This window comes from Ambystoma mexicanum, chromosome 10, assembly GCF_040938575.1.
Source record: "Ambystoma mexicanum isolate Mex_15411 chromosome 10, UKY_AmexF1_1, whole genome shotgun sequence".
In the NCBI taxonomy this organism is placed as follows: Eukaryota; Metazoa; Chordata; class Amphibia; order Caudata; family Ambystomatidae; genus Ambystoma; species Ambystoma mexicanum.
The window spans coordinates 1,217,598,155-1,217,618,011 of NC_090932.1; positions in this window are offsets into that span (position 1 = coordinate 1,217,598,155).

The window sequence follows — 19,857 nt, forward strand, 5'->3', positions numbered from 1 at the left end:
AGTACCTTTAAACGGAGAAGAAACTGTAGCTGAGGCGGACGTTCCTGGCAGTTCCTGCAGGCTCACGATTCCTGAAGTGACTGTCGGACTGACATGAAGTAGGAAGACTGGAGGGTCCTGCACTGCCCAGGGAAGAAACCAGCAGCAAAGCAAAGCAACAAATAAAAGGTGTGCTCCTTAAAACCCAAGCAGGGTCCGACCTTCCTGGCTATCCGGCCCAGTGTAGCTCTGTACAGCGAATTCGACCAGAGGAGGGAGACCTGGCTTGCAGTTTGGATGAACTGGTTGGTCCCACTAGCTCAGGGGAAGAAGATTCATGGAGGATCCTCTCTGTCATTGGAGTCTGAAGATTCGGACATGCAGCAGGGCTTCACCGGGTGGTTCAGTCATTGTAGGGGTCCTCTTCTGTCAGCTCATCGTCGGTTCTTTTGTTCCAGTGGCGACTCTGCCTTTCCAATCCCAGAGACCTGCTTTTTATGCAGTTTTCCCCCATTCACATAGCCTGGCTGTCAATCACACAGCAGGGTGGCTGTCCTGCCGGGACAGTCACCTAGCCAATCAAACAGGAGTGCGACTTGGGTTACCAAGGGAACCCATGGCAGGGGTCTTAAAACCCCTCCCTCACATCCTGCCTACCCAGACTTTCAAGTGCCTGAGGAGGTCTCCTGTGAAAAGCCTGCGAAAAGATGATGAACAAAGGAACCAAACCTGGTTTGGCGCGTGGAGTACATCACGAGAAAGATATTTTCCAAAAGAAATAGTGAATAAACCCAGCCGGAACCATATAAAAACGTATATGGTCCAGCGGGTTAAGTTCGAGGCTACCAAGATAGCCTAAAACAATACCAAGGTTATTTCTTGATGAAAAGTAAGCGAAACAATGCTCCAAGAGAAAAAGACACAAAGGGATACGTATTAACCCTTTCCAGTACTCTATGTAAGATAGGGTGTTTTGGGTCTGTGGATTTTAAAAGACTAATAAAGTTAATGGCAATTTTACATGTTCTGGGAGACAGTAGTCAGTCCCAGAAAATGGATTCTGAGTTGGGAATTCTAAAAGACAACCCTGTGTCACTGCACTGAAGGTGCTGTGTAACACACAGTAAAAAGATGCTGCCTATGGAGTAGGTGAGGGACTCAGTAGGTAAGGGAAATTAGCCATTCTTGAGGATTCTCCCTAACACCGTCAAAGCCGTGTTGCCCAGAAGCGGGGACAGCTTGACGCTGTGCCGCTGACAACCGGAGCCGCATCGCTTCATTGATTAAGACATTCTAATCCAAGGACTGACTCGTCAGCACCGCTGACCGCTTTGTCCCGCATGAGAAAGTCGAGGCCGCTGATGTGCCGAGGAGAATCCACCGGTGGGTTTCCCGCCACTCAAAGACCACAGAAACGCTGATGAACTGATTCCTGGGCCAAATTTCTTCAGTGACTCTTTGTGGCAACTCACTATCGATGCAGAAGTGCACTGCATGCCTCGTCCTCACAGGACATCCACGACTGATTGTCGACAAGCACTGCCAGGACCGAAGCTGCTGCCTCAACGCCATCAAACCTTTTAGTCAACGACTCTCGACACCAAGGTTCACCTTCATCGAGGACTATCGATGATCCATGACTCCTGCCTTAAAGGGGGTCATGCAAGAAGGATCTGTCGATGACCCATCAAAGAAATCTGCTATTCTAGGTACATTGGGGTGGTAGACCTTTATTGAAGGAAATAAGACTCTAATAGACAATATATGGACTGGGTTTGTTTTATATCTTTATTTACAGGTTGCCCAGGTGGAGGGATCCTCATACAGCACTGTGTCTAGTGGTAGTGGCACAGTATTCTGCCTATTGTTTTAGCCAACCTGCTTTCCTGCTATGTCTATTGTTGGTTCACTTTATTAATTGATTAGTATGCTATTTGAACTGAGTAAAGTTGATGCATTTTTATGGAATCAGAAGAGTAATTGTGGTACCACATAGAAAATGTATATATTCACCATTTTAGATTAACTTGAGCAAAAAGTGTGTTATTGTGATTGTGTACATAACTTGAGCCTATTCATATACATAACTGTGTTTTCAGTAACATAGTGTGTGGACATTCCTTTGTGGGTGGTTGGGGATTACACTGTAGTTAAGAACCAGCCTGCATCACCTCCTGAGAGCTTAAGCCTTGATTGCTTGTCCAATGTTACCAAGTAGAGAATCTTGGCTGGGGTGCTCTGTGTCTCTACTATGCCATATAGAGGAGTACAGACACCCTCCTCCAGTCTGTACACTATCATTCTCCTATCACTAAGTCTGGTATGAAGAATCTTAAGAAGGATACACTGGACTCCAACCCAGGTCTTCTCATTGCTCAGACCTATGTCACTGCTTCTACCAGAGAGTCTCTCACAGACATACTCTTTGCCATTCATTTACCCTGACCTATAGACCCTTCATATGGTTGCTCTGCTATCTCCTTACTCTTTCTAACCCACTAATGGTGGCACATGTGGGGAGGTCCTCTTAGCCTCCTTCCATTCCTCCAGAGTCATCATTAATGTCTATCTCAATGGTACAATTGTGGTTCCAGGGCCTCAGCTCAGACTTTTACCTTTCGATAGGCTCCTCTCTCGTCTCAGCAACGTATTTCCTTCTGCCACCCCAGCTACCTCTGCACTGGTCCCTCAGCCACCGTCTTCCACCACCCTGGCTCCCTTACCATCTTCCACCTTGGCTCCCTTGCCACCCTCTTCCTCTGCTATTCTGGCTCCCTTACCACCCACCTCCATGGGTCCCCTTGCCACCCCCTCCCTCAGCTACTCTGGCTCCCTTGTCATCTACCTCCATGGCTACCATGCAACACCCTCCCTCCTCTACTCTGGCTACCTTGCCAGCTTTGGCTCTCATGGCTCCCTTGCCTCCCACGGTCCCTGCTCCTCTGGCTTCCTTGCCTGATTCCTCTCTCCTGGCTACCTCTCCTTCCTTTGCAGCCACTTCTCTAGCCACTCTGCCATCCTCGTTTCCCTTGACTCCTCTGCCTCCTCCTCCCTATAGCTCTCAGGGCCCTCTGCCACTTCCTGTGGGGATCCCTGTTCCCTCCACCCCTCCCTGGAAGTCTTTAAAAGGTGGCAACCTGCTCCACACTGCTACTCTTATCTGTCGCTCTGCTGTCAAACACTCCTCTTACACCTGCCACCTCCTTGAACTGCTGGATCTAGATATTCTCGCCCTTACCAAGACATGGCTTAAGGCCAGCTCCGTCACATGTTTTGACACACTTCTCCCTGAGGGATAAAAGATACTCTCCGAGTGCAGGCCTAACAGGCCTGGATGCAGAGTGGCACTGATCTTTCCTGAGTGAATTGCTGAGTACCGCTTTACCCGCTCTGCTTGCTGCTTTTTCGGCTCCCGCGATCCACGGATTGGTTCTGGACGCGAACTGTGTTCTTCCTCAAGGGTGGTCCCTTGTTTGTTTCGGCCCTTTCACCTGCTGCTGCCTGATCCCGCCCCCAGTCGCAGCAATTGGCTGGGCGTAGAGTCAGCCCCCTACAAACTCTTTGCACACGCGCACAGCGCGCGCGCACACGGGCGAGTACCGGCTGAGTACCGCTTTACCCGCTCTGCTTGCTGCTTTTTCGGCTCCTGCGATCCACGGATTGGTTCTGGACGCGAACTGTGTTCTTCCTCAAGGTGACCCAACGGCGACTATTGCAAGACTGCGAACTTTATTGTCCCTATGACCTTTGTCAATCTCCCGACCGCAGTTTGATTGTTTGTTTTGTTTGTTTCTAGGGTGGTCCCTTGTTTGTTTCGGCCCTTTCACCTGCTGCTGCCTGATCCCGCCCCCAGTCGCAGCAATTGGCTGGGCGTAGAGTCAGCCCCCTACAAACTCTTTGCACACGCGCACAGCGCGCGCGCACACGGGCGAGTACCGGCTGAGTACCGCTTTACCCGCTCTGCTTGCTGCTTTTTCGGCTCCTGCGATCCACGGATTGGTTCTGGACGCGAACTGTGTTCTTCCTCAAGGTGACCCAACGGCGACTATTGCAAGACTGCGAACTTTATTGTCCCTATGACCTTTGTCAATCTCCCGACCGCAGTTTGATTGTTTGTTTTGTTTGTTTCTAGGGTGGTCCCTTGTTTGTTTCGGCCCTTTCACCTGCTGCTGCCTGATCCCGCCCCCAGTCGCAGCAATTGGCTGGGCGTAGAGTCAGCCCCCTACAAACTCTTTGCACACGCGCACAGCGCGCGCGCACACGGGCGAGTACCGGCTGAGTACCGCTTTACCCGCTCTGCTTGCTGCTTTTTCGGCTCCTGCGATCCACGGATTGGTTCTGGACGCGAACTGTGTTCTTCCTCAAGGTGACCCAACGGCGACTATTGCAAGACTGCGAACTTTATTGTCCCTATGACCTTTGTCAATCTCCCGACCGCAGTTTGATTGTTTGTTTTGTTTGTTTCTAGGGTGGTCCCTTGTTTGTTTCGGCCCTTTCACCTGCTGCTGCCTGATCCCGCCCCCAGTCGCAGCAATTGGCTGGGCGTAGAGTCAGCCCCCTACAAACTCTTTGCACACGCGCACAGCGCGCGCGCACACGGGCGAGTACCGGCTGAGTACCGCTTTACCCGCTTTGCCGCGGTTGACGCGGATCGCGATACTCCCAGCCCGCGACTCCCTAGTAAGTGTTGTTGGCTTCTATCCTTTTGTTTTTTTGTTTTTTAATACCTTCTACACTTTAATAGCGGTCCCACTAAATATGTGCACGCTAACTTACTCTTTAAAGACGGGCATGCCCCCAGCGCTAACTAATGGCATTGGCGCTACCCCCAACTCACACATGCCGCATAAAACCGTGCTTTCCCATAAATCAATTGTATTGACCCCAGTGGGGTGCTCTGTAAAAAGTGCTGCGGCCAGTCGGTTCAAACCACCTCTGTTATCTACACCAAAATCCACTGCCCAGACTCCTGCGCTGCCTCAACAGGCCAAAACGATAGGCACTTATGGTAGCGCTATTGGCCATCATCTAGCCTTGAAAACATTTGCTGACGCTTTACCGGGCGGTGAAATATCGGATCATACAATGTTGAATTCACCATGTCAAAAGCTCCCCCATGTAGATCTCACATCACCAACACCTATAATACCTCTGGACCAGACGCCAGTGGTCTGTCAGGACACATCGGCTCAAGCTTCACAATGTGCCTCCCCAATTTCAATACGTAATTCGTTAAATCTATCCTCTTGCTCACATGGTGAACAGCCCTCCATTGCGCATTCTATCTCTTCCATATCCTATGTTCATCCCACACCACGCCGCCCGATGATCAATCCCATGCTTGATGTGCCTGGACCCCAACCAGCTCTGGTAGAATTGACTTTGTCCGCAATAAATACTACCTTGTTGGCTATGTTTAAACTCTTTGAGGCCCTTGACGCTAAAATATCTAAACAAGACTCAAAGCTTGATGATCTACTTATATGGACTCAAAAAGTCAAACTAACTACTACTACACCTATCCTGCGAAACACGGATTCACCATGTGTTGATTCACAGCACATGGCGTCACCCGGGCCTGACAACCTAACGCGTCCCATCAATCTCCCTTCTGTGCCAGTTGTTCCTCATATAATAACATCGGTGCCGCCCCCACAGTCAGCGTCCAATGCTAATCCAAATATCACTTCATGGGTTAGTCTGCAGGACTCTGTGATTCCTGATGTGGTGGCGGTCCCGGCCAATATAAGCGTGCCTATTGCCAACCCAGTCCCTCCTGGCACGTTTGTTCCAGTCCAAAGACCTAGTCACAAAACCAAGTCTGTGAAACCACGCTCTCAATCTAAAATGAAACACAAAATCCAACCGGCGGTTCGCATGACCAAAGCATCCTTAAATGCTTTTTTTAAGAAAATAACCATACCCACACCAGAGGCGGTTGGTGCCCCACAGCGTTCTACTGGATCTCTTCCAAAAATCCCTTTGATACCCACTGACGCACTCCAACTTCCGCCTCCGGCAGCCCATGACCCACTGGACGAACTGGTGCAAGCTTTGGACTCTGTCCCGCTGGCCCCCCTTCCTGTGTCAGCAACCCCTGTTGGTTCACTTCCCCCGTGTGTCTCAGAGACACCTGTCCCGAGCATTGTGATCCATGAAAGCCAAAGATCTCTGCTGTTGAGAGAAATGCGCAAAGCCTTAGATTCTTACATGGATGAACGGAGTTGGGCCCCTTCTCAGCCATTACCAAATTTTTCTCAAGGTAATCCCCCAAAGTCAGTCACCTGGTCCTCCCCTGTGGCCTCGCAGATGAAACCATCAAACCTAAAGCTGCACGCTGATTCACAACGCACACCATGTTCCACTGGTTTGAGGAATACCCCGCCGTGCGATGAGGCGACTCGACTGCCTCCCCCATTTGATGGTAATGGTGCGCCTCATACCAACACTTCCCTTTTTCGAAAATCACGCTCGACGGCATCTAACTGTCACACCCTGATTCTGAAATGTCGAGAAGGATCCCATCCATCATATAACCTGAATAGACAAAGTGTGCTTAACATCTTTAGCGATGTCTATGAACTGGAAGATTTGACATCTCAAGACATCGCACAGGTCGAATACCTGAACGAGGTCTCTACAGACATCGTGCGATTATGGATTCCTTCTGGCATTGTCTTGAATACGTTATGGCTCGCCAAACGGTCTTTATTTGAAATGGGCTTTCTTTTGGCCCAAGACCCAGCTCGCTCGAACGAATGCCCAAAACTGCCAACTACACAGCACCCACAAATATATGTTAGTGCTCGTGACAACACACATGCACATTACAATTAATCACTAATAGGCTCTTCAGCCCAGGCGACTAAAATAGCCTCCTGGAACACGCGTGGCCATAGTCACTTGCAATCCTCTGTTCAATCATTAGCTGACTACGCGATTATTGCTTTTCAGGAGACATGGTATTTAGTCCCCCCGACTTGGGACAGTTTCAATGTTTGCTTATTACCAGCAAAGATGGGATCACGCGGTCGCCCTTCCTCGGGCCTTGTGGTGGCAGTTAATCAAAAATTGGGTTATAAAAAAGAGCCCTGGATGCATGTTAACATCTTCATCCAATTAGTTAAGATCACTCATAACAATTCCAATATAGCCCTCATTAACATCTATCGCAATCCAGCAGGCTTAGCAGACACAGCCTTATTTGAAGGGTTATCAGCGATTTTTGATGCAATCGCAACTGCAAAGGATATTACTCACGTGCTCATCATGGGCGATCTAAATATGGACTGTATCTCGTCCCAAACTCAGAGGAACTCTAAGGCTATAGCCACTTGGTCTCATCTTATGCTGGAACATAACATGCGAGTAGTGAATGGCTCAGTTAATCGTGACATCCCGCCCCAACCGACTTGGCAGCGAGGTACAAGTCAAAGTACGATTGACTATATGTATGTTGATCATGTTATGTATAGCAAGGTTATCTGCTTTGAAATAATCCCATACCCTGCAAGTGACCACCATCTCCTGTCATTACAATTGAGCTGCTTTGGTGATCAACCAAAAAATCAATGGTCGTCACAAAATCTTACCATTAATAATGCAAAAAACCGTTTGAAATGGTCCAGGACGTCTCTAATACAATTTTCGAATGCAATTTGTGATATTGATCACCCACACCAGTTGATTGAATACACTGATTTCCTAAAACCGTTTCATAACACCATCGTGGTTAACCCGAACACATGGAAACACAAACACCAGTTCGACCAAGCACTTAAAGAACGTAAGGCCGAATTCCGTAAAGAAAAAAGACACATTCTGAGAGCAAATCCCCCTAATAGTCACACCCTAGTTAGAGCTAGTAGGTGTAGGTATCAGAACTGGCTCCGGGCTCGGCGAGCGCAGCTATACCAAAAAGATAGCAAAACAATGTTTAGGTCGATTCTCTCCAAGAATTCGGCTGAAACATGGCGCCTTCTTAACACAAATCTCAACTTAACACAAGCCTACGCCCAAACTGGTGCTGTATTGGAGGGGGATTGGATAGCACATTTCACCAGTCTATATCTTAATCCAGTCTATCGACAACATGTCTATAAGATTCAATCAAAAACGCAGTGGAATATAAGGTGCTCACAATCCCTACTTAAAGATCTGATTGTAAAACTAAACCCCTCCAGAGCTGCTGGGCCTGATGGCCTGCACAATGTCATTTTACAAGAAAACCCTGAATTATGGGCCAAAAATCTTCATGCCATCTTTAGTGAAGTGCTGATCCATCATGCCCTACCAAGCTCTTGGCTGTGCTCTGTCATTGTTCCAATCTATAAGAAAGGCGACCGCTCTAACCCTTGTAACTACCGACCAATAGCCCTCTTAGATGCCCCGGGGAAACTCTTTGCAAAATTGGTGTTATCCGAATTTAACCTTTGGACCGATTCCTGTGCTAAACGCGACCCCCATCAAACAGGATTCGTGGCAGGTCTGGGCACCTGTGTGAACCTGTTGACCTTGAATGCACTCAAAGCACATTGCCAGGAGCAGAATCAAGCCATCTATTTTGCGTTTATTGATTTACACGCAGCTTTTGATTCGGTTTCACGAACCCTCCTGATGGCAAAACTTGCAAGGGACTCATGTCCTCCGTCCCTGCATGATATTATTCATGCGCTCCATACAGCAACCACGATCCGGGTGAGACTCACCTTAGATGGTCTTTTATCTGCCCCAATTAACACAGATCGTGGGCTAAAACAAGGTTGCTTGCTAGCCGCGGCAATCTTTAATTACTTTATTCATGACCTAACGCCAATTTTGCAACAGACTTGCTCCGATGCGCCGTCTTTGAAAGGACACAAAATTACTAACTTAAATTACGCAGATGATATTGTCCTTATCTCCAAGACCCCGCTCGGTCTTCAAAACTTAATCGATACATTTAATCGATATCTTACTGCGAACGAGTTGGTAGTTAATTTAAATAAAACCCAGATTGTGGTTTATACGGCAAAGCGGCTACATAAATATAACCTGACATGGTCGATTAACAATTCCCCCATCACAATAGTAAAAAATTATACCTATTTAGGTATTGAATTTACTGGTGAAGTCAAACCCACCAGTCAAATAGAACGTATGGATACCAAACTAAATACTGCAATCTCACAAGCCAAAATCATTCTGTTTAAATTTGGGAAATTCACCATTCAACCTGCCCTTACCTTCTGGTCCATGAAAGCCATACCAGCGATATTATATGGGACAGAAACACTACTGAACTGCAATATGCAATTCCTGACGAGGTTGGAAGGCAAGGACTGGAGGTCAGTACTATCCCTCCCCCAGTGTGTGCCGTGTTGGTGGTTGCGGTATGAACTGGGCTTGACCTCCCTGTACGTAATCTACACCTGGCGATGTTGCATGTTATTCCGCAAATGCCTAATGGCAAATCATAACACCTACCTCCTAAAGGTAATTGCTGAATACATGCTGACAGCAGAGAAGAACTTCACAAACTCATGGATAAACTTTTGCTTAGAAGCTCTAACATCAGCAAATATTTCCATTCCCAATCTCATAAACAACCCGGCAAAGTCCAAAAAATTACTTTATAACCTTGATTGGTCGAACACTATTGACAAATGTAACACCTACTGTCAACCTTGTAAATTGCGTTTTTGGCCAAAATTGATGAAATGTCCTGAGCCATATTTATTAAAATTTCCTTCACCCAAACTAAGAGCAGGGTATTTAAGGGCCCGTTTTGATCTATGGCCAACCTATCAGATTCAGGTACGGAGGAAATTAAGATCTGCCACGTTAAGCGGTTGTCGTTTTTGCATGCAAACCAATACTATTGAATCTCTTGAACACTTAGTTTGTTATTGCCCACAGTTAGCTGTATTGAGATCAACGCACTTCAAGCACCTGCTGTCGTCTATGGCAGCGGTTGCCCAGGATTTGCGGTGGTCTTTTCTGCTTTGTGCCAATCAATACCCCTTACAGATCGCATTAACGACCTTCATTCAAGCGCTAAAATTGGAGACCGTTAATCATTCTTAGATGGCCGCTATGCCGTATCTCGTTGTTTTATTCTGCATTTCTTGTGTTTTTGTCCTCTCTATATTGTTTGGGGTATCTTATATCCTATATCTTATATCCTATATCTTATTGATCTTATTGACCGATTTTTCTACTGACAGTTTTAAAGAAGAAAAAAAAAAAAAAAAAAAAAATCTCTGTACGTTGTAACATAATTGTTTAAAGTGCATTGTTATGATGTCTGTACGTAATATTATTTGTATATTGAAAAAGTTGTTTTTACAGCTGAATCAATAATAAATAAAAAAAAAAAAAAAGAAAAATTGCTGCCTCCATCATTCCCACTCAAGCCTATTCTTTCTTTGAATGCCTGGTCAGCAGGCTTTCTGTTTCTCCTGGCTCCTCTCTGACCCTGTTCACATTGTACCGTCCATCTGGCCAGGCCACCCTCTTCCTCTCTGAATGGGCTGACCTCACTTCTTCTCACCTCTCACCTACCTCCCAGATTCTCCTTCTTGGGAATCTCAACATCCTTCTCGACTCCCCTGACTCTCTATCCATTCTACCCTCTGGTCTGACCACTTCCTTCTCTCTTCACACTTGAAGCTTCCTGTTCTCTTGGCAATGGCCCACCCAGCAATGCCACCCTTCTTCGTGGTCATCTGACCCATGAAGAGAGTTTCAGTGGCAGCCTTTGCCTCCAACTACTGTCCTCTACCTACTCCTGCAGCTGACACCCATCCTGACACAGCCCTTTCCAATGTTCACCTTTCCATCTCTAACACTCTTGACATCCTTGCCCCTTTCATGAGGATCCACCTGAAGCCTGCCAAAAAGTGCCATTCTTGGTAAGTCTCCGACCTGGATGCCCTGAAACACAAGTGCAGCTGAACGCACATGGGGAGCTTCAGGTTCACCCTATGACAAACTGGCCTGCTGCCTGCTTCAAAGACAATATAGACTCTCTAACTTCTCTAAAAAAAGTGTCAACATCCAGGCCCACATCTCTGCGGCATCTAACAACACGGTCACAATCTGCAAGGAACTGGCCAATCCTACTGCAGTATCTTCCTCCACCACGGCCATTCAGAGCCTCTGCTCATCCCTGGTTTCTCATTTCACCATAATAACTCAGGAAATCCTGTCCTCACTCTCATCTGCTTGACTCCCTCCCTCTACTTCTCTCAGGCCCTCCTTGGCCGCACCTTCTCCCCTTCTTCTCTCCTCCCTCTCTCCTGTCACACCTGATGAGGTTTCCAGACTAGTCCGGTCTATGAAAATCTCATCCAAACAGGTGTCTCTGTGTCCATCCAGAAACGTTAAGGACAACATTGATTCTCTCACTCAGCCTTGGCCGACCTCTGCAACACTTCTTTGCCACTGTAGTTTTCCCCTCTCCTCTCATGTACTCCCTGCTCAAAAAGCCGTCTGCCGACCCCTCCATCCTGGCAAACTATCGCCCAATTTCTATTACTTCTTTCCTCGGCAAACTCCTTGAGAAATCTCCCAGCTAACCTTCCACACTGAATCTGTCGGTTGTCTCCATGACCATCAGTCTGGCTTCAGAGCAGCCAGAAGCACGAAAACTGCTCTACTGAACACCTGTGAACACTTACTCTCTAACCTTGACATTAAATCTCCTGCTGCCTTCACCCTCCTTGTCCTTTCTGTTCCCTTCGACATGGTGAACCACAACATCCTGATCACCCGTCTCCGAGATACTCTGGACATCACAGATCAGGCTTTGGCTATCCTCTTTCCTCTTGGACCTAGCTTTCCAGGTTGAATGTGGGTCCTTCCTCTCCTCCATCACACTCTATATATGTGGTATTCCCCAGGGAGCTATCCTCTCGCCCTGGTTTTTCAATGTCTAGCTGCCCCCATTGGCCCATCTGATCTCTACTTTTTACTCTAACTTTCAGTGTTATGCGGATGACATGCTGCTCTTTTTCAGGCTACTCATCACTCATCCCTGTCTGTCTTTCTGCCATTCAGGCATGGTACACCTCTAATGATCTCTGCCTTAATGCCAGTAACACAGAGGTCCTTCTCATTGGGACCCCTGCTCCCACTTTCCCCTTTCACTCTGGCCAGCCTCCGTTCGCCCTGCGTCCTCACACGCTTTTGAGGCAAAAAACCTCTGGGTCATCTTCGGCTCCACTCTCTCCTTCACCCCACACATCACAGACATCTCTAAAAAGTCCCATTTCCAACTGCACCACCACAGAGGAATTTTACCTTTTCTCACCTTCCCCCAGAAACACACTGTCTCGAGAGCCCTGGTTCTCTCTAGGCTTGACTATTGCAACAGCCTCTTTCTCATTCTACCTAAACCTACCCTCTGCAACTCATCCAAAACAGGACCGCAAGATGTATCCTTGGCCGGCTCTGATATCTCTCCACTGGCTCCCGTTGGCTACACGGATCAAGGTCAAGACCCTCCAATTCTCTACGGGTGAGTTGCTTCTCCAAGCAGAGACTGGGTGGTAGATCTCTTTCCTCTGCAGGTGTCTTCCTCTGAATGTGCTCCTTGCCAATCTCTGCCTTGAGCCGGACCTCTTTAGGTTCCGGATGCTCCTCAAGACCTTCCTTTTATCCACTTCCTTCTCTCTGCCTCTCCCATGAAAATGTGTCCCCACCTCCTTTGGTCTCTGCCTCCCTATGCTATCCTTCCTTTCCTCCTGCTGTTATGTCGACTGGCTGCCTGGTGCTCCTCTGAGTCATATTGGATACCTGCCCCCCTCGTCCAGTCCCTAACACTTGCCTTTGAGCCCTCCTGCACTGCCACCTGGCCTTCCTTGAACTTCCTGGACTTGTTCCCCCTTTGGAAACCCTTCCTTCCTGCACTTAACACAGAACACTGTTCCAATGGGTGCATTTCACCCACTTCCCCTCCTTTACACTTCTTGCCTGAACAATTGCACAAATGATACTAGGCCTAGTAAGATTGCTTGTCTTGGTCTCCCCTGTTTTCCCCATTCCTCCCTGATTGCGCTTTGAAACACTTGTGTATAGGCACATTATAAATAACCTATCAATCAAGATACATATATTTTGTATGCACTACAGAAATATCTTACTGGCAACACAAGGTTATTGACTGTGGTGTACATACATTTCTAACAAAGCATGTGTTGTTGTCAAAGGAAGTGGCTTATCAACATATGGTTTAATTTCAAAATGACATTCCTTTATTTGACTAGGTGGAGACAACACCAACTAAAATTCTTTAAAGGTCCTTCAATAGCTTTAAATCTCAAATACATACCAGCTGGTAAATGTGGAAGGTTGTTGAAATAGAGTTATATCATTGGCAGATACTACACTGGTGCTCATTGCGTTGCTCCTGGCTGATGTTCCATTCAGAAGCAGTAGATCGACATGTATTAAAATGTTGAATTCTGATGTCCTGTTTTGTTTTTTAAAGAATAGTTAAAGTGGTCATACATTTTGGGGAGAAAAATTAGGGAGGCGTATCTTCAGCTGCAGTGCTGTGAGAATACCAAATACCTTGTCTGAGGAGTTAATACAAGCACTACCCATGTGATCAAAATCTCTGCGTGTTGTTAAAAGGTATGAGGTGAACCGCCCATACATGTGTTGGGCAGAGCACTCATGGCTTAGGACAAGTCACCGTGATTGGGACCCCAGGGAAAAGGTATCAAAACCTGATGCAAACAGGATAAGGACGTGTAGAGCAGAAAAGCAAGCAGGAATATTGAAAAATAAATCTGTCAGTATGATGTGCACCCCTGCAGATAATAGCAAAGGTATTTGAAGAGTTCTACTTGAAACTCTACTCAGAGTGGAATATTCTTGACAACACAGCAGATGATGAATTCCCACAGAATTCTTCAGTCACAAGACTAACACAATTGGTGTCTGAGGATTGTGAATGCCCCTTAAAGTTGATTGAGATAATAAATTCAATAAAGTATGTGGACACTGGAAAAGCCCCTGGGTTGGAAAGCTGCTCCTCAGACTTCTAAAACCACAGCACTTCGAAAACAGACTGGATTAGCTACTACTTAGGATGTTTCAAGGGAGCAAGGGAGTTCATTGCTGGGTGCATCGTTGCAGGAACGACATGCATCTTATTTATGAATTAATGAACTGGGCTCAGCATACTGCAGATTGGAAATTAGGCATGCCCACTCTCTTAGCTTCTGTTCTCTTTTGCTTTGGAGACAATGGTATAGACAATATGCAAAACAGAAATAAAAGAATTTCCATTCGAGGAAAACAAGATATTTCATATGCTATAAATGTCCTGACTCCAGGCAGCATCAGAGAACCGTGATCAATGCTTCCCTCAACGTTTCCGGAAGAAGTCCTGTCTCAAAAGCATGATCATAAAGCAATGACATTTTTCGTCATCCAGAATATGCCATTTGATGCCCTTCCAACAGCGCTCCATTGCCCATACACCCTAAGGCCCTACATCAGCAGCACAGCCTTCGGTGCATTCTGAGCACACACTGCGCTGCAATTCGAATCTTCACCAAAGATGGCGTCTTCACCATCCGGCACCGGAGTGCCCGCATGACTTTCTTGTTGGGATCAGGCTGCTGTCTCCATTGGTCCACCACCCGTTGAAAAGGGCCAATAGGGATCCGGCAGGCGAACGCCAAAGACCCACACCCATACCACGCACTGGCTATCCACTATTTCAACATCTGCAACCCACAACATTGCCTGCAGACCCGCAGCTCCGCTGATATGAGGGAGCTCATAAAACATGTGATACATGTGAATCAGCTGAGTTAAGCCCGCTGGGACCCCCACGCTCACCTTAAAGCACCCAATGAATAGCACCACTGACATTTTTCATCATCCAGAATATGCCATTTGATGCCTTTCCAACAGCGCTCCATTGTCCATACACCCTAAAGCCCTACCAGCACATCCCTCAGTGCATTCTGAGCACACACAACACTGCAATTCGAATCTTCACCAAAGATGGCAGGATCACCATCCGGCATTGGAGTGTCCGCCTGACTTCCTTGTTGGGATCAGGCTGCTGTCTCCATTGGTCCACCACCCGTTGAAAAGGGCCAATAGGGAGCCGGCAGGTGAACGCAGGCCCCACCAAAGACCCATCCTCAAGACCCCTCTTAGTGCCTGTACGAGTGTACGTGTGGCGTGCGGCACAGCACTCTGGCCCCCACTATCCCTGAGATAAGCCCCCACTTTACCTCTCTGCACCCCTACAGTGTATGGCAACATGCTGGACACAACCAGATCTCTCCTCCCCCATACAAAAGCACCAGATATCTTTGCAGTGTCATGCAGCTAACGGGAACACTGAACAACCTTATATCTGTGCCCTGACTGTGCCCACCATGCCACGCTCATCCATCCTAGTCTACATCCCAACACATACAAATGTAAGTTACTGCATCTAGCCTATCACTGCGATCTATGCACGTAGCCTGCCCTGATATTGTGTTTTGCATCTAGCCTGCACTGATATTGTGTTTTGCACCTAGCCTGCCCTGATATTGTGTTTTGAACCTAGCCTGCCCTAATATTGTGATTTGCATCTAGCCTGCACTGATAGTGTGTTTTGCACGTAGCCTGCCCCAACATTTTAATTTGCACCTCGCCTGCCCTGATATTGTGATTTGCATCTAGCCTGCACTGATATTGTAATTTGCACCTAGCCTGCACTGATATTGTGTTTTGTACCTAGACTGCCCTGATATTGTGATTTGCATCTAGCCTGCACTGATATTGTGATTTGCACCTAGCCTGCCCTGATATTGTGTTTTGCACCTAGCCTGCACTGATATTGTGATTTGCATCTAGCCTGCACTGATATTGTGATTTGCACCTAGGCTGCACTAATATTGTGTTTTGCATCTATCCTGCCTGAGACCGGGTATCACTGTAAGCACCCACGGTGCCCACCTGATACTCACTTAACCTGCCTGACATTGCCCATCACCACATGAGACTACTCAGACACTTCTATCCGCAATTTGACAGCCCATGCACCTCCACACCTATCACCCAGCCATGCATATCAAACATCAATCCACCACCTGTCAAGCCAGTCAACCCACAACACAACCTTATCAACCACCAATACCTCCTCCGCACCTTCCATCCTTCAGAGAAATGAAAGACTCAAGAACAAGATTACAACCACTCATCACTCTGGGAATACCCATCAATCCAAGGCAAGCAACCTCACCACACCCGTAACAAATAGGACCCACAAGAACAAAGAATCTAACGAGCCCTCCGTCATCAAAGGTGGCCTCATAAACACCAGATCCCTCCTGGGACACGCCCTAGATATCTCTGACCTCATCACCATCAATGACCTAGTCTTCATCACCATAACAGAAATATGGCTACGCCCAGAGGCCGGACCATCCCTTGCGCTCGCCCTACCAGAGGGCTATTCCATTATCAGAAAGGACAGAACCACCTCCAAGGGAGGCTGATTTGCCTTCATTTCCAAAAATAACCTAATCGTAAGAGAACTACACCACCAAGATCTCCCATCAGGGGAATCCCTGTCAGAAAAAATAACACTCTGTGCTACAGCCTCCATCCTCCTCCACTTGATCTACAGACCACCAAGCCCTACCTATTCATTTGAAAGAGGACATAGCCACATTACTGACTTCTGATCTCAAGCCCACATCCAATGTCATCATCTTAGGAGACTTCAACCTGGGCCTCAACAATAACAATGACAATCAAGCATCCGTCACTAGCCAACGCTATTGAAGCTTTAGGTTTCTCCATTCGCTCCACTGGCCCCACACAAACCAAAGGCTGCACCCTAGATTGGCTAGCTGATCATAACTGCACCATCAAGATATCTAACAATGACGCTTGCCCATGGTCAGACCACAACACAATACTGTTCACCATATACACACACTCACATTCTAGCACACCCACCATTATCGCACCTGCTACCCAAGTTATCAACCATCGCAACATCACACCAGCCAACACGCTACCACTACTCTCTGCAATCATAGAGCACAATGATACGATTACCGACCCCACAGCATTAGTAGACACCTACAATCAGACTATGGAGACAGCCATTAATAAAATATCCCCCCTTGGCACCTGCAAAGCGAAAGACTAAGCCCATAACCACTGGTTTATGCCAGTGCTTAAGAATCTGTGCGAAAACAAAAGAACTGCATAATCTAAATGGAAATCAAACCCCAACCATGACAACAAGACCCAATGCGCCTTAGAATATAAAGATGCCACCCTTCAAGCTAAGAGCAACGAGTACAACACACACATAGATAATGCCAAGTCCAGCTCCAAAGAGCTTTTCTCCGTGTTGCGAGAACTAGAATCACCGTCCCAGGCCCCTAATATGGCCACCAAAGATCAGGCTTGGCGCAAAAACATACAAAGAGCACTCCTAGACAAAATCACCTCACTACAACAGAAGATCAATCTGAAAAAAATGAAACTCGCCCCCTCTCCCAACCATCTACCGAACACAACCCCACAAAATCCCAACTCAGGTTTAAATTCTCACCTATTACGGTAGAGGAGACCATAACAACCATAAAAGGACTCAAACCCTCAAAATGTCAGGGAGACATTTGCCCAGCAACTCTAGTCAAAGACTGCACCAATAGCATTGCCCCATTCATCACATCCTTAATGAACAACTCCTTTACTTCCAACAAAGCACCAAAAAACCTGAAGGAAGCATGGGTACTTCCACTACTGAAGAAACCCACCCTGGACCCAAATGTTCCAAACAACTCTAGGCCCATCACCACAGTGCTCGTTTTACTAAAAATCTTAGATAGAGTGGCCTATGTACAAATTCAGAACTACCTTGAAAAGCACAATCTACTTGGCCTTCACTAATTAGGCTTTAGACCCGGCCACAGCACGGAAACAGCCCTGGTTGAAAACCCTATTGAAAGCATGTCTCAACCTGCTACCTACCCAGGAAATCCTAGCTTTCAGAGCGGCCACCAAAGAGAAAGCCTGCCGACTTTGCAAAGACCTGCAAACCATAGAATCTATTAGGCACCTCCTGATGGTCTGTCCAGCAATTGAACAAGAAAGGAATGCCTTTTTCGTTCCTCTGTTCACAAACTCTTTTGTCGACGATGAAGACACATGGCGGAACCCTCTCATCACAGGAGCCTAAATTAGATGGCTAATACCAATGGCAAAACTCCTAAGCATCGCCATGGAAAAGGCCAACCAACTTCAGCAGGAAAACTCATCAAGTTAGAAGATGATCTTGAAAGTTTATCCCTTCATAGCACCTGTGTTAACCTTGCCGGTTACGAACAGTAAAAGCGGTCAACACTTCTCAGCCTTCGAAACTTCACAAACCTTTCTTCTCTGTATCTACAAAAACGTCTTTGTAAAAATCTACAAAGATTATATACAAATAAATAATAAAAAAAAAACAAATGGATCAATATAGAAACAGAGGTGACAGGGCCATACTTCTCCTACTTGAGCTCTCGGCAGAGTTCGACTTGATGAACCATAACATTTTATACGTCACCTGGCCAGCAACGCCCACTTCTCCAACAATGCCATAAGTTGGATTAAATCATTCTTGTAAAACCGTTCCATGAGAGTCTCTTCCCCCATATCGGATGCATCCCCCTTACCAGTCACATGTGGGGTTCCACAAGGATCCTGTGTCTTCCCCACACTCTATAACGCATTCACCATTCTACTCTTTGACCAACTTGACAACTTGCGTGTCACATATACAAATTACGCTGATGATACATAAATACTCATACCGATCACAGGCAACCATGACACTGACTCGAAATCCCTGAATACCATCTATTATACCATCCAAGCATGAATGGCAAAACACACACTATGCCTCAACGATGAAAAAACTGAGATCCTGATCATAGGCAGCCCTGCTAGACTGAAGAACCTCTCATCCTCCTACATTTTCTTTGACATTGATGGGAACACAATAACAGTGGCCAAGGAGTTCAAGCCCCTGGGGGTTTACCTTGACTCTGCATTAACTCTCTCTCAACAAATCAACGCCATAACATCAGCTTCTGCATACACAGCTAAACTCATCACTGCCTGCAAACCTCTACTAACCATAGAGAAGCGCATCACACTGGTGAGAGTCCTGATCCTCTCCAGGATCGATTTCTGCAACGCCATCTTTGCAGGCTCCTCGGCCGAAAACATCTCTAAACTTCAGATTCTTCAAAACAACGGTATCAGAGCTGCACTCAGCATCCCTAAATCAGCTCACATAACTACCACTAGACGAGATATCCACTGGCTACCAGTCAGAGACAGGATCAAATTCAAGATACTCTCACTGACGCACAAATGCCTGTCCAGCACTGCACCTAGCTATCTCTCCAGCCTAATAATCTAAGTCCAACCATCTAGACCTATCAGATCAACTTATCTTGGTCAGCTTGCCATTCAAAGATTTAAAAGACAAAAAGGAGGCGGCTCTAGCTTCCCGGTTATGGCCGCCAACTACTGGAATGCCATGCCCCCAGAGCTCAGGACTGTACCTTCACTTTGGTTGTTCCGAAAAAAGCTCAAAACCTGGCTGTTCAAACAAGACCTCAAAATAACCACTAATCCTACTATCACCCGCACCCAGCCCCACTAGATGGTGTGAGCTGCCCAAAGGGACCTAGAGTCCATCTCACCATACCATTGGCATTACACAAATACTCACCTGATGCTGGACCCAGACGCTCACTTCTGTGCATGTAATTTGAAGCACCTGCACTTTGCCTCATAATAAGTCCTAAGCAACTGTATGTAACCAAATCCAAGAATTCAGTTTGATCTTGCTTGAATGTATCAGGA